This window comes from Puma concolor, chromosome C1, assembly GCF_028749965.1.
Source record: "Puma concolor isolate L17-30 chromosome C1, mPumCon1.1.hap2, whole genome shotgun sequence".
Lineage (NCBI taxonomy): Eukaryota > Metazoa > Chordata > Mammalia > Carnivora > Felidae > Puma > Puma concolor.
The window spans coordinates 175637347-175664861 of record NC_141674.1 but is presented as its reverse complement, the minus strand read 5'-3'; positions in this window follow the sequence as shown (position 1 = coordinate 175664861).

The following is a 27515-nucleotide window of genomic DNA, read 5'->3' as shown; positions in this document are numbered from 1 at the left end:
AAGACTAAGGATTTTAATTAAAATATTTAATATTACATGAAACAAATCATAAAAATTTTGGTTCAATTGCTTAAATTTACTGAGCTCCTTAAGTTCTTAAATAAAATTCATTACCAATAAACCCAGAGATCTGCCAAGCAACTTCTTTAAAATCCTACAATTAAATTCCTTCTATCAATTCATGCAATATGTTCTTTTTTAATGTAATTACATTAGAAGTCCCCTTGTTTAAGTTAAAATTTGTATTGCTCTGGGTGGTAAAGAATGGAGCAACATTTTGTATATGTATATAGTAGAACAGTGCCAATCTTTCCAAAAAAGTCCCCCGCTTTTTTTTTCTTTCCCAAATTCCCATCTGTTTTGCTGATGTGCCAATATCCAGGGTCTGTTTTTCATAATGTCATTTTGTTTGTGAGGATGTCTGTTCCTGAGAGTTCACGAGCTGGCTGACAATGAAAAAGTGATCACAACGAGGCCAGGAAATATCCTGAAAAATAAAGCAAAAGCCAAGAAAGCCACTGCGCCCTGCTGGCCAGTTCCACGGAGGGCTTAGGAGAGCAGAGTCAACAAGTTTCAGACATTACTCTGGAGGATCTCCTTGGTGGCTAAAGAAACTTCCAAAAAGGGTCCATGAATATCAGAATCACATCACAGCTGCTGAATTTCCCTCCAGAATGGTTTAAACAAAATAATTCTGTGTGGAAAAACAGTTTCATTTTACAAAGAAATAAAGCAAACAAGAAAAATGGCAAATGACATATTTTTTAAAAATCCTCTCTCTGAAACATCAAGAAAATGAAGTGGGGGGAGGATTTTAAAACCTAAATAGTTGTATAAAGTATACTTTCATTTTGTTTCCATATTAACTAAAAGAAGACAGTTTGAGTAATGACTGGAATATAATTCCATGTTTCCCTCACTAATATTTTTGCTTAACTGATAATCCCAATTTACAGTGAATAGATAAATACATCAAAAGGAGTTTTTTCCCCCTCTTTTAAAAAAAGGAGCATCAAACCCTAGGCAATTTATCTTTGCTAGGATTTTACATACAATTTCCAGTATGATGTATGGGTCAGTTTTGTTTAACAGACTATGTTGCAGATACTAGGAACATAATCATACAATCTTTAAAGTTCTACCTACATGTGAAAATTGCTAATGAAAAAAATTATGTTAATAAGACTAAATCCCCACCTTCTTGATAATAAAAAGTATCTTTAATTTTATGTCATTTCCCATTTTTTATGTTGGGTAAAGGACATAGATACTATATTTTTATATTGGCATTAGATCAAAGGTCACCCTTGATTTAAAGGCTATTTTCATACTGATGGAAAATGAGATAAGTCCTTTTCTGTTGGGTAGTATGATAGTGTGATTTTCTTATAGGAGATGGTGGATAGAGGTTTGAAAAATATCTATATGGTAGCCTGTGGAAAATCCTATGGTAAAAGATTACTAGGAAGAATTTCTAGACTACTGTTAATTATTTTTTAACCTCCCTTTTATCAATAAATACTAAAGAAAGGACAAATTTGACAGAGTGCCTGAGAAATGTACAAATGCTCTCTTAAACAGCCCAACCCAGACTATACAGTCAGCCATCAGCTGGACAGCCATTGAGCTAGGCTTTCGTTTGTAATAGGAAACTAAAGGAAAGAATAAGAATAAGAATAAGAAAAAGAATAAGATTCCTCCTCAGCTCTATTTCATCATTTTCAAGTAAAGTAACTTAGAATATTGCAATGTATTAAAACAAATAAAGAAGTAGGGTAGAGGAAGAAAAATATAAACCTAACTTTGGAAATAGTACATTTCCTAGTTAGTTCCAGGTCTATTCATATTAAAGCATCCATTCAGGAATTAGTTGTAAGTTTCTAAAACTTTTTTGTAAAATTCCATTTTCAGTGGAGATGTCATAATGTGCTACATCCCTTTCCCCTCCCTCTGGCTTTAATTCAGGTGATAGACAGGAAAAGGAGAGTTCCAGAATCCCGCCTTTTCCCAGCGAGGCACAGCTTTTTCAGCTTGAGGTATAACAATTGTAGGAAATGGTGAATGATGGAAACATTTTCCTAGAAGGGGAGTTTGAAACCTAGGAGAGCCACTCCTATCTGAGCCATAACTACTTACAGAGGCATGAATCGGAGGAAGCTTGCTACATTGAGAAGGCCTGTACAGATCAACTTGACAGAGGACTAGATTGTCACTTCCTGAGAGTGATGGAGTAACACACTCCCAGGATGCACCTTCCTCTGACATTTCCTGAGCGTGGCCTCATTATTTATCTACTCCCAGGATTCACTGAAGGGATTACGACCTACCTTTGTTAAAGAATACATATAAAAAGCAGCCACTAATACTCTGAAGCAACAAACCATATAGGTATACATCTTTCCCTGTGTTAGCATTTCTCACATAAGGCCAAGTTACAAAGAAAACAACTTAAAGATAGCCTTGCATTATAAAGTGCCAAAAGAAAAACTGAGCTGATGGGAGACTGAGAAAAAAAAAATCACCCAAAAAAACCCCTGATTGCTTGTAGTTTGAAAACAAAGCATTCCCATTCCTCATATGTGGATTTTTCAGTGTTCAAATAAGCAAATCATTCAGTAATTGTCACTGTTTTCATTTCCCCCAAAAGTAAAAGTAAATTGCTTTGGTTGGTCTCTTTCAGATATTTGTCTTACTCTTATAAGTAAGATAAATGGGAAGTGATTTGGATTCAAGATAACTTGAAAATTAATATTGTCATTCTACTAGGCAAGGATGTCATTTATAGAGTGGAGGTAGAGAGATTTTATATTGCATTTTGCTTTAAATACCCTTGTAACAAATTACCGTTGTCATATTTTACAATTAAGGAATAAATTAATATATACATTTTATAAAGTATTTTAAGATTTGATTTCTTTCTCCCAGAACAGGGGTTTGGGAGTGGGAGGAGGGGAGATATTAGGTCAGAGAAAGGCTATTTATTACTGAGGCCTCAATAGTAATAATTAGCAAAAGCTTAAGGAGTTAGTAAATTTAAGTAAGGAAATTTCAATTAAACAATGATGATGAGGATACAAGGAATTTCCTGAGAATTTATCTTTGATTGAGAGAAGTTGTTGAAAGCATTTGGCCTTTAATTCTAGGTAATCCTTAATTCCCAGGAAGTATCCTCAACTTTATTGCTATTTAAATACACTAAAAGCTTTCAGAGAGAAAATGGCAGATGACAGTTTTTGTTTTTGCTTTTGTTTTTATAAGCATGATGTAGCTCAAAGACACTGAGATCTCTTTAACCATTTCTCAGCATCCCATATACTTCCATGTAGCTTGTAGTATTACTACATATGATCTAAGATTTATAGTGTAATGGTTAAAAGTAAGCTTTCTTCAAAACAAACAAACAGAAAAAAAGAGAGATACACCAAAAAAGACTCTTAAATAAAGAGAACAAACTTATGCCTACCAGAGAGGAGGTGAGGGCGGAGATGGGTGAAATAGGTGAAGGGGATTAAGAATACACTTAATATGATAAGCACTGAGTAATGTATGGAATTGTTGAACCACTATATTGTATACTTGCAACTAATATAACACTGTAGGTTAACTAGCCTGGAATTTAAAAAAAGTAGGCTTTCTTAGCCATACAAAATACCTTTGAATCTTGGCTCCAAAAGTACTATTTGACTTTGAACAGATTACTTTATGTTTCAAGTAACCATTTCATAAACTGGAGCATGGGGATAATACCTTCCTAACTAATGATGACTAAATTAAATAATAAAATAATGTGTGCTTAGTACAATGCCTGGTGCATAATTTAGTTCCCTCGTTGGTATTGCTAAGTTTTCCAGAAATTTAAAAACTACAAAAGAAGTTGGATTAATGTTTCCATTATTTAATAATTGCTTTTTTGCATGTTTTTTTTCTCAAAAACTTGTTGAAATAAGCATTTACCTATTCCTACATTAAAACTCTCTCAAATTAGGGGCGCCTGGGTGGCGCAGTCGGTTAAGCGTCCGACTTCAGCTCAGGTCACGATCTCGCGGTCCGTGAGTTCAAGCCCCGCGTCGGGCTCTGGGCTGATGGCTCAGAGCCTGGAGCCTGGTTCTGATTCTGTGTCTCCCTCTCTCTCTGCCCCTCCGCCGTTCATGCTCTGTCTCTCTCTGTCTCAAAAATAAATAAACGTTAAAAAAAAAATAAAAAAAAAAAACCTCTCTCAAATTGGCATGTTAAGAACTCAGATTATTTCACTAGTACAAGTATGTCTAGACAGTCACAGAATGCACATGAAAATAATGTGTGGTTGCCTCTGAATTTTGCTGTGTCCATCTCACAATGAAGTGTCTCTAAGGTCCCAAACCTCCAGAATCTCCTTGATTTACACCTTCAATCTGGACTAAGAATAAAAACAAATTGTGGTGTTGAGCTCTTATGTATAGTATGCAATTTGCCAACGCAAAATAAAAAGTCTGGCAAAATCATATTAGCCCACAGCTAATATCATCCTCAATGAGGAAAAACTGAGAGCTTTCCCTCTGAGATCAGGAACACGACAGGGATGTCCACTTTCACCACTGTTGTTTAACATAGTGTTAGAAGCCCTAGCCTCAGCAATCAGACAACAAAATGGAAAAAAAAGGCACCAAAATTGGCAAAGAACAATTCAAACTTTCACTTTTCACAAATGATGTGATACTCTACATAGAAAACCTGAAAAACTCCACCAAAAAGCTGCTAGAACTGACCCATGAATTCAGCAAAGTCACAGGATACAAAATCAATCAATGTGCATAAACTGGTTGCATTTTTATACATCAATAATGAAGCAACAGAAAAAGAAATCAAGAAATCAATCCCATTTACAGTGTACTGAAAATCTAAGAATATCTAATAAACCCAACCAAAGATGTAAAAAATCTGTATGCTGAAAATTATAGAAAACTTATGAAAGAAATTGAAGAAGACACAAAAATGGAAAAACATTCCGCCCTCATGGATTAGAAGAACAAATACTGTTAAAATGTCCATACTACCCAAAGCAATCTACACATTCAATGTAATCCCAATCAAAATTGCACCGGCATTCTTCTCAAAGCTAAAAAAAAAAAAATCCTAAAATTTGTATGGAACCACAAAAGACCCCAAATAGCCAAAGTAATGTTGAAAAAGAAAATCAAAGTGGGAGGCATCACAATCCCAGACTTTAGCCTCTACAACAAAGCTATAATCATCAAGACAGTATAGTACTGGCACAAAAACAGACAGATAGACCAATGGAATAGAACAGAGAACCCAGAATTGGACCCACAAATGTATGGCCAACTAATCCCTGACAAAGCAGGAAAGAGTATCCAATAGAAAAAAGACAGTCTCTTTAGCAAATGGTGCTGGGAGAATTGGACAGCAACACGCAAAAGAATGAAACTGGACCACTTTCTTACACCATAGACAAAAATAAACTTAAAATGGATGAAAGACCTAAATGTGAGACAAGAAATCATCAAAACCCTAGAGGAAAAAACAGGCAACAACCTCTTTGACCTCAGCCACAACAATTTCTTGCTCGACACATCTCCAAAGGCAAGGGAAATAAAAGCAAAAATGAACTATTGGGACCTCATGAAGATAAAAAGCTTCTGCACTGTAAAGGAAACAATCAACAAAACTAAAAGGCAATGGACAGAATGGAAGAAGATATTTACAAATGACATATCAGATAAAGGGTTAGTATCCAAAATCTATAAAGAAATTACCAAACTCAACACCCGAAAAACAAATAATCCAGTGAAGAAATGGGCAAAAGACATGAATAGATGTTTTTCCAAAGAAGACATCCAGATAGCCAACTGACACATGAAAAAATGCTCAACATCACTCATCATCAGGGAAATACAAATCAAAACCACACTGAGATAATACCTCACACCAGTCAGAGTGGCTAAAATTAACAACTCAGGCAACAACAGATGTTGGCGAGGATGTGGAGAAACAGGAACCCTCTTACACTGTTGGTGGGGATGCAAACTGGTGCAGCCACTCTGGAAACAGTGTGGAGGCTCCTCAAAAAATTAAAAATAGACCTACCCTATGACCCAGCAATAGCACCACTAGGATACACCAAAGGATAGAGGAGTGCTAATTCATAACTGGTGCAGCCACTCTGGAAAACAGTGTGGAGGCTCCTCAAAAAATTAAAAATAGACCTACCCTATGACCCAGCAATAGCACCACTAGGATACACCAAAGGATAGAGGAGTGCTAATTCATAGTGGCACATGTACCCCAATGTTTATAGCAGTGCTTTCAACAATAGCCAAATCATGGAAAAAGCCCAAATGTCCATCAACTGATGAATGGATAAAGAACATGTGGTTTATATATACAATGGAATACTACTTGGCAATGAGAAAGAATGAAATCCTGCCATTTGCAACAACGTGGATGGAACTGGAGGGTATTATGTAAAGTGAAATAAGTCAGTCAGAGAAGGACAGATATATATTTTCACTCATATGTGGAATTTGAGAAACTGAACAGAAGACCATAGGGAAAGGGAAGGGGAAAAAATAGTTTCAAACAGAGGGAGGCAAACCGTAAGAGACTCTGAAATAGAAAGAACAAACTGAGGTTTGATGGGGGTGGGGGAGAGGAGGGAAAATGGGTGATGGGAATTGAGGAGGGCACTTGTTGAGATGAGCACTGGATGTTGTATGTAAGTGATGAATCACGGGAATTTACCCTGAAACCCAGACCACACTGTATATACACTTATACACTGTATGTTAGCTAACTTGACAATAAGTTATATTTTTAAAAAAAGTCTGGCAAAATCACATCTTTTCTCTTTTATCAAAAAAATGCAAATTCACATATTTACATAGAAATAATTTCTTATAATTATCAACTCTGACAAATGAGGTAGTGGATATGGAGAAATTTATAATTATTTCTAAATTTGGAAAACAGAAGCAATGTACAAGGGTATATTTCATTCTCCACTAATAAAGTGAAGGGCCAGATTGATAGATTGAAATTAAAGAAATAGAAAAGATGAACAACAACAGAAGCAGCCTCAACAGGGAGGATAAGGCAAAGGGTGATATACCATTCTTCCTTCCCTAGTTTTGATTCTTCCTTGAAAACATGCAGTGAGCTTCTACTATAGGAACCAGGATGCAGGTTGAGGGGGAGATAGAGTAAAAACTTAGACAAATGAGACCTCTGTCCTTGAATAATTCAGATTATGGCAAAGAAGACAGATGCTCAGTGAAATAAGCACAATGTAATAGAAGAAGCATTATAATGAAAGAAAGCTATAGAGTGGGCAAGTATGCAGAAGAATGAGAAATATGCTATAGGGAACCAGAAAATCTTCATAAAAAGAGCTGCATTCAACCTGAATCTGGAGGAATAAATGAGCATATTCTTAAAGGCAGTAAATTGGGAAAGGTCTTCCAGGACATGGAAAGGTCTGCAGTTTTTACACAGAGATGTGAAAGAGCACGGTGTGTATGGAAATTATGATACACAGAAGAGTTGAAAAGTGCAGTGTCAAGATTGCAATGCAGAATGAGGCCCAAAGAAGAGCCTGAGACACAACATAAAGCCCTTATGTGTCTTGTCAAGGTTAGACTTTCCTGTTACCAGTGAGAAGACTCCAGAAAGTGTTAAACTAGAGAGAGAAGAGTGCTGCAAGAGACTAGCTAGAGGAAGGCTAAGAGGTAATGACTGCATTTGTCCAAAGAGACCTGCCACTAACATTTGTGGCATAGGACAAGCATGTGAATGGAGGCCTAGGCTGATCCCCTCTTCTGTTCCCTCCTCCAGCTCTCCTATTTACCACAAGGGACCTCAGACCAAAACCATCCACTGTCACTACCACCCACCTGCATGACATCCAGAAAACAAAGAATGGTTGACTGAAACTCAATCCTGTGAGTCCCCACTCAACCCTTGGAAGACGGAACCAGCAAAGAGGCTCTTGAAAAGTCCTGGGTTCTGGGGCGCCTGGGTGGCGCAGTCGGTTAAGCGTCCGACTTCAGCCAGGTCACGATCTCGCGGTCCGTGAGTTCGAGCCCCGCGTCAGGCTCTGGGCTGATGGCTCGGAGCCTGGAGCCTGTTTCCGGTTCTGTGTCTCCCTCTCTCTCTGCCCCTCCCCCGTTCATGCTCTGTCTCTCTCTGTCCCAAAAATAAATAAACGTTGAAAAAAAAAAAAATTAAAAAAAAAAAAAAAAAAAAGGAAAAGTCCTGGGTTCCTGGAGTATGGTCTAGAAGGGTGGGAGACAAAGTTAGAAAGGCACATTCCCCTTAGCTCCATAGATGACTCACCCATGGTGGCTTGGCTCGGAGAGGACCCGAGGGTGTTCCTCTAAAGAGTACAGTTCAAAAGAGAGGTCCTCTCACTTGGCTGGTAGTTGTACAAAGATGAGATGATTCAGGCGCAAACTAACTCAATGACAGTGGAATAGAGAAGAAAGGCCAGTCTCACGAGATTCAAACACAGCAATATGTTGTCAGACAATGTAAGGCAGAAGTATTTGAAATGGCTATGAACTGAGAGGTGTGAGTGAAGAAGAACATTAAAATTCCTGGGTCAGTAGATACAGCAAATACAGCCAATAACAATTATTGTAATGACTACTACTATTACCACTGTATTACTGTATAGTTACTACATACTAGGCACAGATCTAAATGATTTAGTCACTTAAGGAATGTAGGAAGAGAGTAGAAAGGAGTCAGAGGGAATGAAGAAACACTAGGGAGGCTTATAGGGAGTGTGGCTTTCACAATTTTGAGTTTGTGTCATTTAAAAACATACATACCACTGGGATGTTTGGGTAGCTCAGTTGTTAAGCATCTGATTTTGGCTCAGGTCAGGATCTCATGGTTCAGTTTGTGAGTTTGAGTCCCACATTGGGTAAGCTCATGCCCCAAATGCATCCGGTGAACACAAGCCCCACTTTGGTGAGCCCCACTTCTCTCTCCCCCTCCCCCTCCTGGTATTCTCTCTCTCTCTCTCTCTCTCTCTCTCTCTCTGCCTCTTGCTCACTTTTCACACACTCTCTCTCTCAAAAAAAGAAAAAAAAAAATATATATATATATATGTACACACCTACCACCAATGAGGTTCAATAGGCTTAAAAAGGGTCAGTAGACCAAGCACATCTATGAAGTACATCTAATTTAGTAACCAGTTACAAAAAATAATTTCATTTAAGGCACATAACTACACAGATTAGAAACTAGATTTTATTTACTTACTCATTCATGTGTCACTTTGCTTTCAAAAGAATGTGATATGACTCAGAATTACGTATAATCTAAAATCAAAGTATGTAAAACTTAAATGTGAAATTATCTTATTTTCCAATAACCTTTGCCAGCAAAGTTGCTTCAAACCACCTTTTCTGCTGAACTTCCTTATAGACATGACAGCTCAATTTTACAAATTAAAAAAAAGTTTATCTCTTTATTTTGAGAGACAGAGAGGTGAGGGGGGTGGGGGACAGAAAGACAGAGAGAGAGAGAGAGAGAGAATCCCAAGTAGGCCCTGTGCTGTCAGCATAGAGCCCAATGCTCAAACTCACTAACTGTGAGATCATGACATGAGCCAAAATCAAGACATGTATGTTTAACGGAGCTGAGCCACTGAGCCACTCACATGCCCCTATAACTTTTGTTTTTAAAAAAGGCTTACTCTACTTGTTTGGACTCAGTCCTCTTCACTTAAAAACTTTAATCTCACAGTCAATTCAAAAGAAAAAAAAAGTATCTGACACGGTTGCTTGTTGGTAAAGCAGTAACCCCCACTGTTCATCATTACTACTGATCTACTGCCTGACTGCCAACCTGCAGATATCAGTTGGTACCTCTTACCATCTTCCCACACATACAACTAAGTTTTTATTGAATACCCTTATTGCTCAACTAGATTCTCATTTATTTTTCAATTATTAGAGGGAAACTTGTATAGAACCATTTCAATTTAATTCATCAAATCAAATTTTATTCAACAATCATTCAACTTATTTGATTTTCATCATATATAGATACATAGACACATATTAATGTCCATACTCATGCACTCATATACATAAGCATATACATGTAATTTGGCCACAACACATAGTACAAAATGGCTCTCTCTACACAGTCACCATAGTATTCTTTTTGCTAGATAAATTAAATCACACCAGACACCTTATTCAAACTGTAAAATGGCTTTCCATAGTATGTAAAATAAAATCCAAACTCCTCACCAAAATCTAACATTATCTGACCCAAAATACTACTTCTACCTTTTTACTGCCACCTCCCTTTTGTTCACCATGTTCAAGCAATACTGGATTTATCCTTGTTCCTTGGTACCAGTTCATTTGCATGACTTTTGGCACTTAATCTTGCCTCTGCAGGGAAAATGCTTATCAAGGTCTTTACCTGGCTGGATCCTTCTCATCTGGCTCCGATAAAATGTCAATCAAATACCAACCCATTCCAGTGATTTGCTATTTCCTTCTTTGGCTGTTCTTACACTTACGGCTATCTAAAATCATATACTTACCTGGTTATTGGTTTATTGTCAACCCCAGCAGAATATAAACTCCACAGCTAGGAGAATCTAATGGTCTTTATCACAATATTCATACTACCCAGGGATGTGCCTCACACATAGAAGGCACCCAGCCCATAATAAATATTCAGTAAATCTGTTGACTGAAAAATGTTTAAGAAGGAAATGAACATTACATATTATGTAATCTACTTTATTTTACAGCATTAAAACTGAGACTGATATTAAGCTTTATTTCTAAAGATTTACTATCTAGTTAGTGCCAAAATCAGCACATAAGCCCTGATTTCCTTATTAAGGTTGTTTGCACTGTCAATACTTTATGCTTTCAACTGGAGAATATTGGATTAAAAGAGTCAATACTATTTTATAAATTGTTAATTTAATACTACAGAACTTTGGAAATTGCTCTAAGCCCATAAATAAGTATTCTGACACCTTAGCAGCCCATTTTAATGAACCCCTACTTTGAGTCTGAGACAACAGCAATCACAAAATTATTTCTCAGGTATTGCCCATCAGGGTTAATAGTCAAGAATTTCTATCACATGTCCTTTATTCCTCAGTAAATGGTCCATGTGTCTACAATTATTTACCAAATCTTCTCTCTGCCACATCACTTGTAAAGACCCTATAAAATCAGTCTACATGATTGGTATTTACATTTTCTAATGACCACCAAAATAAATCTGAAGAACTAAGAGGAATGCTTTTAATGACTAGGAGCTTACTTATTAAGCTTTTAAATATTCCTCATTCTAATTAAAGTTAATTATGATTCTGTGACACATTCCCAAAATCTTTATGGTATTTTTATTCATCATTACTATTAATAAAAACTCAAAATAATATAGTTTTACAGCCAATTCAGTGGATATTCTTTTTTACCTTAACTTCCAGGGCAAACTTATTAACAATATAATTGATGATATTATAAGTCCTTTGGCACTTCTTCCTGGGTGGCTTTTTAAAATGTAATACTTCTGTTTATAATTCTCCTGGGATCACTGTGAGTTCAATGGAAAGTCCTAAATATTGCCATTCAATATAAAAGTTCCTATAACTTAACCCAATGCCATAAAGTAGCATTTGCTTTTAGATATGCTTTGTTACCCTTATGCTACTAGAATATTTTGATCAAAATTGTATTTAAATTTCATGTGGAGACAATGCAGGTTTGTGGAAGGAAGGTAGTTCACTGCCTAACTTCATCTTAGCAATTTTGACTATGAATATTATGCCACAAAATATTTAATAATTGTATTAAAATGGTAAAATAAGAAAGACATCATTTTACCCCTGATATGAGGACTTATTTTATGGAAGCCAAGAATGAATGCTATGCATAAATGAGGCAGATTATTATAATAATATTTGCTGTTTGATGTTCAGACTTAAAAAGAATATGTATCTCAACCTGAAACTACAAAACATTTACAAAATTATCTAAGTTTGTAATTAACATATGCAAATATCATACTCATAACATACCTACACAATAAAAATTATACTTACGAATAAAACAAACAGATTTAGAGGGATGTTTCTAGCTGATACATTGCCAATTGCTAAATACATTTTAAACACCCAAATTCACTGTGAGAATTTTTAAGAAGAAACACAGTGCTCCTACATGCTTCATGCTATTTTCAGAATATAAAGTTTAAGCTATTACATCTGTTAAATACTAAAATAGCCAAAAGGAATCCCCAAAGACATAGTCTGCTTTTTCAGGCAGCAACTTTTCCTTTTAGCCAAAGGTTTATAATCAGAGAAGTTTTACCCGGTCCAGGTGTGGCCTTGAATACTGAAGCACAGCTGCAAAGAAGTTAATCTGATTTTTTTCTCTCTCTCTTTCCTTTCACTCCCTAAGTAATGCAGCAAGTATTGCCTTTTCCTCTCTTGAGGGGAATTCATGGATTTATGTTTTGAAAGATCTTCCTCTTTCTGTTGCCTAGCAAACAAGCTGCTGTGGTCAAATGAAAAATATATGCAAGTGAAAGCTAGGAGAGCTCAGGATATGTGTTAATGATATGGCCAAATCTCAGGATAAAATAGATAATTCACTATATATAGCATGGATTTTTATGACTTATTATCATTTTACTATGTTTTTTAAAGGAAGATCTTATGACAGTTTAATGTAAAGTTATGAATTATGCATAAAAAAAGATGTTTACTATTTTTTTAAAAAACCATGCTAAAAGCTACACAGTTTGAAAAACACATGAATTTTGGACTCTTCATAAGCTAATGGTGAGCTCATTTAATGGAATAATGATGTCTTCATTGTGTTCTTTTTGAATATCCCCAAATGCTGGCTTTATAAGTAAAAAAGGAAGCACAAATCCCATGTGTGTCTTTATCAACAAACATTTATTCAATAAACATGTATTGACTAGCTACCAGGTTCCAAGTTCTGTGTTATATGTTTGAAATTCTGAGACAAATACCCACATTGAGTTCATAACCCACTGGGGAAGACAGGCATGTGAATAAATAAAACCCAGTAATGAGATATAAACAGAGTTCTTTAAGAATCTAAAGACAGTAGCCAATTTGCATTTGAAGAATCTTCTGTGGTACTTGTTGAAGTAATCAATTCTTGGCCTAGACTTCAAACCTACTGAATCACAATCTTAAGGGTGCACATAGGAATTTATAGGGAATTTTGTAAGCACCCCAAAGTGATTTTTTAATGTACAATTAAGGTCTACTGAAGAGAAATTCACATTTCTGAAGGTGTTGAAAGCTTCTTCAAGTAGCTAATTGTAGGAACTCAAGAGGGGTACACCAAAATACTACTTTTCTTTGTCAGAGTTCTGCTTGTTGATAGAGAACCAATTTTACTTTTATTATTCATTCAATATCTGTTTAACAATCATTTGATCACCTATGCCAGGTGACTTATATACGCAGTAACAACAAACTTAGAAATACTGAGCCTCAGAATTAAGAAAATGAGAGTAGTAGGCCCTTTCACCACATGGCAGAAAGAAGAAACATACCCTTGTTATAGGCCAGCTCCCACAAAGAGGAGATGAAGGAGTGGAACCATGCCTGTCTGGTTGTTCCTCCCAAACTCACCAATCTGAGACTCTTCCACTTATGAGAAGAAAAATAGGGAGAGCACATAAAAGTCATACTTGTAGAGATCCTTCCATATGGAAGGAGTCAACATGTGTAGGAAATACTTCCCTTCCTCCTCGATGGTGACATTCGAACTGGATCTTGAACAAAGGGTAAGAGTTTTCCAAGTCATGGGCTGTTGTAGTAGCAGATAAGAAAAATAAAGAAATGGTAAGCATATTCTAATCAAAGCCCATGTTTGGAATCACCACATGAGACAATGAAGAGCTTTCAGAGGATTTTAAGTCAGTGTATAAAAAAAGCAGCTTTGTCTATTTAAGAAAATGGTTCTGAGATCAGTGTACAGTCTGGGATAAAAAAACGACTGGTATTAGGGAAGCTAGCTGCAAGGATGTTGTAATAATTCAAGATGGAAACTGGAAAGGTCTGGAAGAAGAGCATAGCAAGAGAAACAGGAAGCAGCAGACATATTCTGTAGATAGCTCTATAAGATGATGGATAGGAATTAATGGCTAATTGTGTACACAAGGGAGGTGAGAGGAAACAAGATTGAAGTTGAGTGTGAGACTCTAGTTTAACAGATTTGGTATAATACAATATTACATCAAAACATAAGATTGTCTAGGGGTAAAAGATGAGCTCTGTTTTACATATTATTGGGTCTTTGTATAGCTAACACCTGAAACCCAAGACTTCATCCTAGGTTCAGGCTGAAGTTGGCTGACTCCCTTCTTGTCAGCATCATTGAGAACTCAAATACTTTTGTTTTCTCCTGGACAGTACCACAATCCTTCCTATCTTGTGTGGTTCCAATCTATGGAATACCAACTACAAAAGAAGACATATTCTTCTTAACATCATCTTTCCTCACTGTTTCCTTAAACATCCTTTTTATTTGTATAAAGCAAATAAAAATAACAAAAAAACATACTTGTATCCTTTCTCATTTTAGGGATATTAAAACCTGTAAGTGTGAGCAAACTCCTTTGAGACTACTCAGAGGTAATAAGCTAAGGGGGGGGGGGTGGTTTCAGTCATGTCTCCATTCAAATACCATCTTTTAAAGAAAACATCCCTTACAATATTATGTAAAATGCCAATGCATCACATAACCCTAGCCACATAGCATAGATCTCCATCCCTTTAACCTGCTTTATTCTTTTTCATAGCATTTGCTACTACCTTCATTGCTGCACTTACTATCTTTATTCTTTTTATCATTGCCTTTCTCCACAAGGATGCAAGATCCATAAGAACAATTTATTTTTATTTTTGATCCATACTATAACATCAGAGGCTAGAATAGTGTTTGGCACAAGGTAATACAATAATATATATTATTTAAATGAGTTACCATCAGAATTATAAATTATGATTTGCCAGTGGTGATATGCTGACAATCTTACAAATTAAAGATATCTCCTCTGCTTCAGCGTTCATAGCCTTTGCAACATTACTCTTTTTAAATTTTTTTTTCAACGTTTATTTATTTTTGGGACAGAGAGAGACAGAGCATGAACGGGGGAGGGGCAGAGAGAGAGGGAGACACAGAATCGGAAACAGGCTCCAGGCTCTGAGCCATCAGCCCAGAGCCTGACGTGGGGCTCGAACTCACGGACCGCGAGATCGTGACCTGGCTGAAGTCGGACGCTTAACCGACTGCGCCACCCAGGCGCCCCGCAACATTACTCTTAATACTGTTACGGTCTCCTCTAAATGTGATTGCATCCATGATGCATGACTCCATCATCTACAGTTGACTGAACCTAAGGACATCTGGTGTAATGCCAAAAGAGGAACTGGACCATTCAAATCTCTTCTCAGAATTTAACATGGGAAAGAGAACAAAGCAATGAGCAGCAGGATCTAAAGCCAACGAAAGATCTGAAGAAGAGTTAAGGCCATAAAAATTGACATAGAGTTAGGAGCCATGGAGAATTATGAAAAAAATAATGTTATTAAGTGGCAGAAACCATGAGTAGCCAGAAGCAATGAGGAGAAGAAAAATTAGATTGATTAGAAGGAAAAAATCAGGAACCAACAAGCCAGTGGTAACGGGAAATTAGAGCAGAAAGATTGTACAGAGAGAGATTTAGTATTGCCCATGAGATGGAGACAGAGTTCCTTGTCTCATCTTTAGACCTACCACAGCTTCTAATGACTTTTAGGCTCCAATAAGCCCATATGTACCTTGTAATAAATCTTTATTTAATATAATTTGAACATATAGTTTTACGTGTTCATAATTCATCTGTACTAACTATAAATAAATGCCAATATCCAATGTCAATATAATTTATAAAGTACCATGAAATATTTAATTTCCTACAAAACACAACATTGACATCACTATTCTGATGCTATTAAATGAACCTACATTGAGTATTTACAGTAACCTACAGTGGAAGGAAAAGGAAGAAACCAAAAGCAACAAGCTAAGAGAGATTCTTTCTATGAGGTTATGCAGTTGGTATTACTTGTCCTCTATGACTTCTTCCTAGTTGTGACTATCAACTATTTCTTCTCCTTTGCCTCTGTCTTAATCCAACCAGGCCGCTATAACAAAATACTTCAAACTGGGTAGTTTAAAACAACAGAACTTTATTTCTCACAGCTCTGGACCAGAAGTCTGAGATCAGGGTGGTAGAATCATTGGGGGAAGTCTCTCTCCCAGGTCACATGCTTCTCATTATATCCTTCCATGGAAAGAGAAAGGGATCTCTCTGGAATCTCTTTTAACAAGTGCACTAATCCCATTTATGAGGGCTTCACCCTCAGAACCTAATAGTTTCCCAAAGTCCTGACCTTCTAATGCCTTTACATTATTAGGGTTCAGCATATGAATTTGGGGGGCACAAACATTCAGACCATAGTACCCTCCTCACAAAAAATGAAAATAGGGTAAGTGTTATTTTCTATTGTTTAAGCATAATGCAAGAGGGAAGGGGGAAGCAAAACTAAAGGATCTAAATCAATCTATTCTTTCCCCAAGTTTATATTAGAATCCCTCTTTTCTGAAAATTATGATCTAAGATTTAGAACTTAGTGCCTTCTTCATGTGACTATACATTGCAAGTGGAAATTGCTAGAATCAAAATCACAGAATCAGAATTTAATTCAAAAAAGAGGCTTTTAAAGTGCTCCCATTATACATGCTTTATTAGCTGTGGAACTTAATGTTTAGAATTAAATTAACCTCACACTTGTTTTTAAAAAGCACATTTCTCTCAGAACTAAAACATAAAAATTGCTTCATACAAGTCTTCTTTGCAATGAGTTTTAACTTCGTGGAAATATAACTTAATCTATGTGATAAATTGTACAATAAACTGCTCTCAGAAACTTCTGGATAGAACTCTTTAAGATGGGATGACAACATCAAAGCAAAGAGGTTTGGAGCCTTGATTTTAATTTCATTGGGTCAAACTAAGAAATATAAATCAAGCTTAATATCGAGTAGCACATCTCTTCCTAAAAAGGCAAGATTCATCAATTAAAAAGAAAATATAGCCAGGGACAAAATATAAAAATGATCTTTATTATATCTTTATGAAGTAGTGATTTCCAGTTCTGGAAGTCTCCTTGCTTTGAATTCTTTCCTCCCTTTTGAAATATGAGCATCTCTTCTAATCACATGATTCTGAAAATCTCCATGGAGGGCAAACTGAAATACGTAGGTTAGAAAGCATTGGAAACTGTGTGAAGAAAATTAAAATCAAAATTTGCTGGGAGTCTAAAATGCCTCATTTGTGAGTTTTTTAAATTAAAACTTTCTGATGTACAAGTGTTAAAAATACAAACGAAAGAAATCCATCTCTGGAAGAGAAGCTTTTTCCAATAAAAATAGATCATGTATTTTTCAGCTAAAGCTTAATATGAAAAAAAAATTGCTAGCTTTTTTTTGTAAATAGAATGATTAACTAGAAAGAAAAATCTCATGATAGATATAGCCATTGTGTGTGTGTCACATCATTTCTATGAAAATTACAATTTAAAAGTTTGATGGTTCTTATAATTAACAGTGAGGAGTTAGTCCATTGAAAACATCTGTCTGGATTTTCAGTCTCCTTCACGGTTTAATTGTAAGCAAATTCCAATTTTACGGAGGCCAGTTGAAACTGATTAGTAGGAACACTGATTATGTTAAGTGAGGTGAAGCCCTGTGATCCTGTACCATCTGTGTTTAGCTAAAATGTCTGTACTGCTCAGGAGTCTTTAATACCATAAGTGGACCTATCCGTGCAGAAATGAACTATAGTAAACTCACTGATGTCAGAGGTGAGCCTGGCTGATATCACCAGGTGTGACAAAGACATCTCAATTTGTGAAACTCTAAATGCCATTCTTTTAGGAATAATGTGTGCATACAAGAACATTTCATAGTACCCATTTTTTCTAGAAAGAAATCTCAAAGAAAAAGTACAAGATATGCTCATAAAAGGTAGGCAAGGTTGTATCTGCTAAAGGAAATAACTCTTAATTGGGCACTTGTTTCCATTCATTTGAATGTCTTCATTCTAACATCAGTCACTCACTTTATGTGTGTGTGTATGTATGTATGTATTCATTGAAGAAATATTTTACGAGCAAAAACTAGCACCAGATGTATCACAGATAAAGTGATAAAAAGCTTGTTTGCCTAACATAGGCAAGACAAACAGGTTAAAAAAAATCATTTGAAAATTATCAAATGGAGGATTACACAGAATGCTAGTGGTGCTCACCTGAGATAAGTCTTCACAAGGAGCTGGGGGAAGACAGAAAGACTAGCATTTGCAAAAAAAAAAAAAATACAGAGGAAAGAAAGTTTAGGAAACTGCACCTATCCTGGAGTAACAAAAGCCCAAGGGATATGTGGAAGGATGGCAGAAACAAACCTAAAGAGATGGGGCAGTGGCAAACCACAAAGTCTCCCGTTACTAAGTTAAGGAATTTTTATTTTATCCTGAAGTTGATGAACTTTTAAAAACTTGCAATTCTTGAGGACTGAGGTCACAAATACCTCTCAGAAAATGAACTTTCTTCTTTTATAAAATGCTATTTTCCAAATTTTTGATAACAGTATTATAAAGATGTTCATTGGCTATATTATTCATAGGCTATTTTAAATGTTAACTACGTATCTGTGTATTCTCACCACAAAAACAAGGAAAGACTACATCCTAGTTTCTCTGAAACTTAAAGACTTAAATCTTTCAGCAGCTTAACAGCCTTAAAACACCCTAGAATAATATTCTTTCTAATTCTTCCTCTTTCGTCTCTGAAAGGAGTTGGTTGAGAGGGGAAAAAAAAATGCTGGTTTCAAAAGGATGTCAGGAAGGAGAACTGAAAAGATAAGAAATATTAAGTAACAATCTTTTATCACCTTATACCATTTTCTCATTTTCCAAGAATTTTAACATCTTTTACATGTGACAGAAGTGATACACACTTCTAATCCAATCACATCATAATCTTTATTCATTAAAAAAAAAAAAAAGATATTTACTTAGAAGTCAGACATCATGGGAGTAGGGCAAATACAACACTAAACTGAGAATTTTGGATTCCTTGCTGTAAACTCAGGTTCTGACACTAAAGAATGACATAACTCTCAACTCATTTAAAAAGGAGAATTAGATTAGGAGATCTTAACATTGTATCTGTAGCCAATACATAAGAATTCTATTAGCGCTGAAAAATGTGTAAACTCATAATTTGATATTGTGTCCTACAATTTCACCTTGAACCTGAAACAAATAAGAAATAATATATGATGCATGTATAAGCCATACACATAAATTATCCACCCTATTAGGTAAGTAAATATATCACTCATGAGAATAAGGTGTCTCTCAAACCCAGTAGGCTTAGTACTGAAATAATATAAGGGCTGTATTTTGACTGTTTATAATATTCTCAAGTCAGTATTGGCTTAAATTATTCATTAGAGCTAGGTTCCTTCATAGAAAGGCAAAACTTATCTGCATTTATTTTTAATTCTGGTACAATTTATATTTAAATTCTATTATGTGTGTTGACATGTTGTTAGAATTTATTTGGGAAGAAAAAATTCAGTGATGCATGTAGCATATTTCAAAATAAATCAGTGATTCTAATAGTTATACAAAAATGATCAGTTGTTCTTCTGACTAGTATATTGCTTCAAATAAATCAATCTGATGCATGTTTTCCATCTTGAATTTCTGTAATCTAAATCTAAATCTAGTTCACTAAAAAAAATAAATGACCCCCCCCAATTTTTTTTCACAAAACAAAATTCACTCTAAATTTATAGATCCATTTTTTTAGATCTAAAAGTGTCCTTTTATTCTCCCATTTGAAAGAAAAACAAGTAATAAAAAGAAACTGCATAGGAAAATATATGTCATTAGAGAATTAAGGATCATCAAAATGTACATGTAAATAATAGTATTATTTTATAGGGCATTTAAGGAAGACTATGTTCTCTTATATATGTGTGTGTGTGTGTGTGTGTGTGTGTGTGTGTGTGTGTGTGTGTGTATTCTTGCATATATACGTCTTTGTTCTATCTATAAATATCTATAGACAGAAGATAGAAGAGAGATACATATTTTCTATAGATATCTATAGATAGATTCTATAGATTCTATATAGAATATAGAATCAAGATAGATTCTATAGATTCTATAGGTTATAGATAGAAGATATATATCTATATATAGATAGAACAAAGATATAAAGATAATGCCTTCCAGAGTTAAAATGACCAGATTTAAGAAACTGAAGTGAGTAGAGATTGAGTGTGCTGCAAGGCTCTTAAAACGCTTATTGGAAAATATTGAAAAAATATGAGACTTAGCAACATGGGCATGCAAAGTGTGGAAATGGTTTACAATATATGCAAAACTGCTAATTTGAAAAGAAAAGATAGAAGTGGAAGAACAGAGAAGATATGTTTAATAGCTGGGCAATTTACAGATTAGTTTAAATAATTTATTTTGGCTTATGTTTCCATTTCTTTGTTGTTGTTTTAAATTCGAGCCTTCATAGTTTAACGTGTAACCAGTTTACTGAATAGTTTCAAGTTATCAGGATATATGCATAATATGATTTTAATTTTCCCAGTAATTGCCTTCTAGCTATGCTATGTTCCACTTAGTGATATTTTGGCTAAATTCCATCATTTTCTTGTTACATTTGGCTATTATCATGGCCTCATTTTATTTTTAAGGCTCAGTTCTACTTTTTAAAAAGTTCATTCTCAAACTTGAATCCATGTTTAATGTCTTCTCATTAAAGGAGATGTGACTCCTGCTTACTAAGAATGAGAAGGTGCATAATTAGTTTGACTCAGACATAGCTCCTTTTTAGTTTTCCAGGCACTAGTTTCACTACTGTTGAAGGCACAAAGGAAGATAGAGAAGACAAAGATGTTACTGCTCACACACCAATAAGATGTGTTCCGTGCATCACTATGATTCAGTCTGTTCTGATACCAATGTTCTCTACTGATGGAATGATCTTCACATAGTTGGTGCATGTGGTTTTCTTGGGGCAATGTTCAGCATCACCCCTACCTTCCTTGATGCTGGGCACAAAAACTCCCAGCTGAAAGAACAATTGGGTAATTAAATCCAGTACCCACTCAGTTTCTCAAGGCTGTGTCAAAAGCACCCAGAATGGTGATTTAGTCTATTTTGCACAAAAGCCTTAAGCGGAGGACTCCTTCTGGGTCTGCCTTTGACATACCCTTAATGCTTTTGCTAAACTGGATGTGCCATCAAGTTGCCCCTTAGTTTCTGCTCCTCATGTTAACATCTTGATCCTTCACGTGAAGCTATGGGAAGAGATGGGGTCCTCTTTTATAATGCAAGGTTTCCTAAACTTTTCCAAATGTATTTGTTACTCTACGGTCCTTCAAGCCCTGCTCACCTTGATCACTCCAAATCCTGTTCAAGAACCCTCTCCCTACCCAACTTCAGAAAACATACAACACAATCCCCTTTTATTTCCAATAGTAAAGGGAGGGAACTGGAAAGGAAAACACCTTATATTCCTGGAATCCCCAAATTATCTCCCAAGGACTCTCTAGTGAGAGTCTAGTGATCCTGGAATGACATCATTGTGGACCTATTTGTATGCAGCTTATCATGCTTCCAACTAGAGAATTAGATGCTACTGTCTTTGTTCAGATACCTCTAATCCCTATTTTCTGGTATTTTCCTTATGTGACTACACACTATTAAAAGCACCTTCACCCTTAGAAAATAAGGAATGGGCTTCCACGGAAATAATATTCAACCCACAAGGCCAATGTTTAATCACCTCTGTCATGCTATTTCCTATGTGACTGGGAAGAAAGATGGTAAAATACTGTTGGGATTTGGCCAATTCAACGAGTCTACGCAGGGGGTGGCTATTTCCAATTGAATGTTGATTGCTGTATTTTTATGAACAAGTGTTCTCTTTTGTTCCTAAATTTGGGCCTTAGCCAATTCAGTAATAACAGTAAATATTCTATTTGGCACACAATGGCTGCCTCAATTGTTATAAATTGTGATAATGAGTCACATTATCAGTTTTAGCTTTCCCAGTTCACCAAAGCACAAATTTATTCTTCCTTAAACAAAGTTCTTCATATATTCTTGATACAAAACTTTCAATTTCTCTACAATACACCTGGAATAAAATCCAAACTCTTCAGCATACAATGTTTACCCTTCTACAAAGTCTCAGCTATCTTTTTGTCTTTCCTTCGTATATCCTCCCAGGCCCTGATGGCTCTACTTTCCCATGCTACCCACCATCCTAGTACTTCCCACATCTGTTTTTCTCAATCCATGTGCTTTAGACAGACTTCCTTTCTCTTTCTTTCCCCAAAACAAACTTATTGAAAATGTCCACTGTTTTCAAAGACAAGCCCTAATTCTACCTTCACCTTGAATGCCCATCATCCTTGCAAGAATCAACTCTATGAATTACCTTAAAAACTAGTTTAGGTCCCTTACATCACTATTTCCATGAATCCTTGCTGAATAAGTCAATTAAAATTATGGTAGGAATTATGTTATATTTTTCTTTAATTCCTCACAAAGAATAAAACAATGTGAACTACATAGTAAATATTCAATGTAATGTCCCATGAATTAAATTGAAAACTAGAAGTGGTACACAGAGAAGAGACCATGAGACAATAAGAAAGTAACCAAGATATCAATGATTCCTCATTATGTTTCCATTTGCATTGGTAGGCATAAAACGGTGCACTGGGTTTTTGGGAACATTAGGAGTAAAACTAGAAGTCTGTTAAGACCTTTCAGATGGTGTAGTGTAAATAGGGATGCACTTTCCACTTTCCTAGACACCATGGGGCAGCTCTGGCATCACGAAGATGCAGCAAAGCACAAGCAGCTTGGGAAGCACCCTTAGGAGATTTCAGTGTACTAGCATCGTGGCAATAGTGCACAAGGGAATGAAGAAGAACCTAGTGAATTCTGGAGAAAGACATTGCCATGCATTGTAGCCTTTAGAAACGATGTACTCTAGGGGATAATCACATTGTCCAGAAAAAAATTAATGCCAGGAGTGCAAAATACCCAAAATGATTGGACTCATTCCTCCATATGTTTGATTCAACCCATTGAGATTTCCCGAAGTCCTTGAGAGGCACTTAGTGTGAAATTCTGTGTGAACAAATGAGACCTCCCATATGAGTTGATGTAAACCCATCTGTACCCCCAATCAAATGAAGAAGAAATTTTAATTATCTACCACCACCCATCCAATAGCCAGATGGCTAGAGATGAATTCCTGTGCTCTCTTTCTGTCGCTTGATAAACATAAATGTTGGAAATTTCAATAGATCAAATAGAAACCATTATAACCATGCTTAGAGTATTGTCCACCCAATCTAAAATTTATATTAATTTTATTTTTAACAACGTAACTTGATGCTGTAAGGTATCATCTTTATTTTTCTAATAGTCAAGTTTAATATTTTTAGAAGAAATAAGCTGCTCTCCTGGGAATTAAATGTTGTTTACATTCTTTTTTCAAAAGGACCAGACTTTGTGGCCAGGTAACATCATGCTTTAAAAAACATGTTTAATATATTATACTTGGAATAAATTATAATTCTAATAGTATTCTTGTCATGTAAATGAACATTAATCAGAGTTCTGAAAACAACTTAAAGAAAATATGCTAGGGTTTCCATATTCGTGCAGTACTCCTAAATTATCACTTATATAAATTTGATTTACTGATAATTTAAAGAACTATAAATCCAATTTAATGATCAATTAAACCTCGAGTACTATCTATGCAACCAAATGACTAGATTAATGCACAGTAAATAAAGATATTTTAAAGATTTTAAAGCCCAATTCCAAAATGATTTGGATGTTAATATTATTACAGATCATGAGAAGTTCAGTTTAATGTACATGTTTAGAAATGGAGACACAGAATTCGAAGCAGTTTCCATTCTCTGAGCTGTCAGCACGGAGCCCAATGTGGGGTCAAACCCAGGAACCGGGAGACCATGACCTGAGCCAAAGTCACATGCTCAACCAACTGAGCCACCCACGTGCCCCTGATTCCACTTCTGTGTCCATGTCCATGTTTGTGGGAAAATCATCTAACAGGATTCTGTGAGATTGGAGAAGTGATTATCCTCAACTTTTGCCTAAGGCAAAATAAGTATGCCCAATTTGTTATAAAAAAGAAGAGCCATTGTCAAAGACAGGAAAATAGAGCAAGAAGAGAAACTAAAGGAAGAGGGTTGGTGGTAAATTGTCCAATAAAATATGAAGGCAAAAATTAGGGCTGAGCATATGGTCAGAGTGAAAAAGATAAGATCAGAAACAGCTGGGAAGTGATAGGAAAAAAAAAGGTTCTGTTTTAAAAATGCAGGGATGCTAGTGACCATTGAATGTGCCACCCTGGTAATTTAAAGGAAAAAACTATGTAGAACTGTAAAGCTTATAAGCTGCTCAATGAAAACCAGAATTATAGAACATAACTCAAAAGATTATCAAGTAACAATGGTATAAAAAAAAATCCAAAAACTTCATATCATCCTCCTCCCAAAATATGAAATTTTGATGATTAGAAGTTGGACTAATAAGTTGGATTAATAAATTGGAATCTAAGAAGACACGAAGGTCTTCTAAACCATCATTCAACTCCATTCCCTAAGAATAGGATGTTAATTGAGATGAATCAAGTTCAGGGATAGCTTAGGCATTGTGAAGCCAAGGGCTAGACTTTCTTAAGTAAGATGCACCCTATTTAGAAGAATCCTGGTATACAACATAGATAATCTGTGCTCTGATCATTGGGCAATGTTCCTTTGTCTTTCTTTCCTTGGATTTATTATTCCTTACCTTCTTAGTAATAATTTTTAGTTGGTCAGTTTTATGGTATGAGTACGAAAGGAGAAATGCCCTGAAATGCTATTCAGTATGCTAGTAGGATAGATTCTGGGCCAGACGTGCAGGCAGCAGTTGGATTCTTTCCAGGTCCACACGCCAGCCCCCTTCTCTAAGAAACTATTGAGTATATTATTGCTGCTAAGAATCACAGCACTGTCTTGTTTTTTGCTCTTCCTAAGGAGTAGTTGTTCAAATTTTTCTTGGATCCCATGAAATAACCTAATAACCTGTGAATAAATTCCACCAGGTTTTAAATAAGATACTTTGAGTTTTTATTCCTTGTAACCAAATTAAGAAAATCTCCAAAATGATTCCATCAATCACATTAAGGTCAGGCCTTCTACTTAGAAGTTTAAAGCTAAATTCAGTTTTAATTAATTATAAATATACATTTGGTTCTTTCCTCTCTGGATTCTGTAGTAAAGAAAAGAAGTTCATGAATGAACTGAGGATGGTCCCATAGCTATCTCAATAATAGGTCATGACAACAAACATAATAAATTTAGTGCTGTTAAGAGGAGTTCTTTTGAAAGCTTGTCTAAAGAAGAAAGCAAATAAACATGAGCTAGGGAGATTGTTCTCTTAATACACTGGATTTCCTGAACTTCTTTGTTTAAAAATATTCCTACCTCATCAGCAGATCTCTCAGAGAAAATATATAAGCAAGGGATTTCATGATGAACACATTTAAAAAAAAAAAGTGAGAAGTACTTACTTGCTTAGAACTATAAGCATGGGTTGTTTTTTTTTTTATTTTTTTATTTTTTAAAAAATTTATTTTTGAAGGGTGGGGAGAGAGAGAGAGAGCAAATGCAAGTGAGGGAGGGAGAGAGAGAGAGAGAGACAGAGACTCGGAATCCAAAGCAGGCTCCAGGCTCCCAGCTGTAAGCAAAGAGCCCAACCCAGGGCTTGAACTCACGAGCGTTGAGATCATAACCTGACCGGTCTCACGCTTAAATGACTGAGCTACCCTGGCGCCCCCGTAAGCATGGTTTAAAAGGTTTTTGGCTTTTCTTCCTTCAGCTATCTACTCATTACAAAGTGGTTCTGTGCCAAATTGGTATATAAACTTCCCAAACAGAAGAGAACTGCTTATTTTGAGTGTAGGTGGAAAAGTTCATATGACAGCATTGACAGAACAGCCATTGATTTCATTGTTGTTGTTGTTCTTCAAATATAGGTTGATCTATTTTTTCAGTCCTTGCTTTTATTTTTTCCAAATGACTATAGAAATAGACACAAGAGGATCTTTTGTAGCAATCCTCTAAAGCTCTCTCACTTCAGCTATAGAACATCAGCCCAACACCATTAACAGATGCGATCTGCCATGTATTGTGCATTTAACTTTCTACCAATATATATCTTAAATATTTATATTTAAAAATGTACAAATTGTGGTGTCTGGGTGGCTCAGTAGGTTAAGCAACCAGCTCTTGATCTTGGCTCAGATCATGATCTCACAATTTGTGAGATCAAGCCCCATGTCAGGCTCTGTGCTGACAGCTCCAGAGTCTGCTTGGGAGTCTCTCTCTCCCTCTATCTCTGCCCCTCCCCTGCTCACACTCACTCACTCTCTCTCTCTCAAAATAAATGCATAAACATTTTTAAAAATGTATAAATTGCCTAGGGCAGACAGTAATAAATAACATTATGAAAAGAATCTCATGATTTTGATAATTTCCATGTTTCTTTGGTTCATTCTGTAGTTGGTAAAGTACCTAGCACATAGGAAGGACTTGGTATACGTCTGTTAACTAATTGGAAAATCAACTGAGAAAGGCCTGTTCTGTCATTATACCTCACACATAAAAAATAAAAAATAGTATTACGAAGTAAATCAAAATAGAAACAAAAATAATTTGTAATTTGTTTTCCCTTCCAGGGTCAGGTTTTACTCCACGTTTTACTGTCTTTAATCCCCTCAAATAAAGTGACTATATTAAGAATAATCATTATTAAAACTGAACAGTTTGCTGTAATAATTAAATATTAACATAACTTACTAATAATTAAATCCTAAAAAGTAAAGAATAATAAATGTGTTTCTATAGTGGAAGAAAACTGTTCAGTTGAGGTTATAAAAATATTTTAGAACATACTTTAATATTCAAAATTACTGCTCTGGATGCTATCTGTGCTTTGGAGCTTCAATGAATAGTCTATATACATTATTTTACAAGAGACACTTCCACTAACCAAAGAAGAACATCATTTTGCTTTGCCTTCTAAAACACATCTATTTTCTCTTTGTTCACTGCCAGATGGAAATTGTATCAGGAAATGAAAATATAGACTCTCAGTAGCCATGTTAAAATTAGACCCAAATTTGCTAACACAACTCCTATTCTGACTATTGAATAATATGCAGAACAGTTTCTCAAATGCCTATATTCCAAAGTCCACTAGGGATCAAAGGAATGAATTATGAGGAGGATGACTAAGGTAGGATTTGT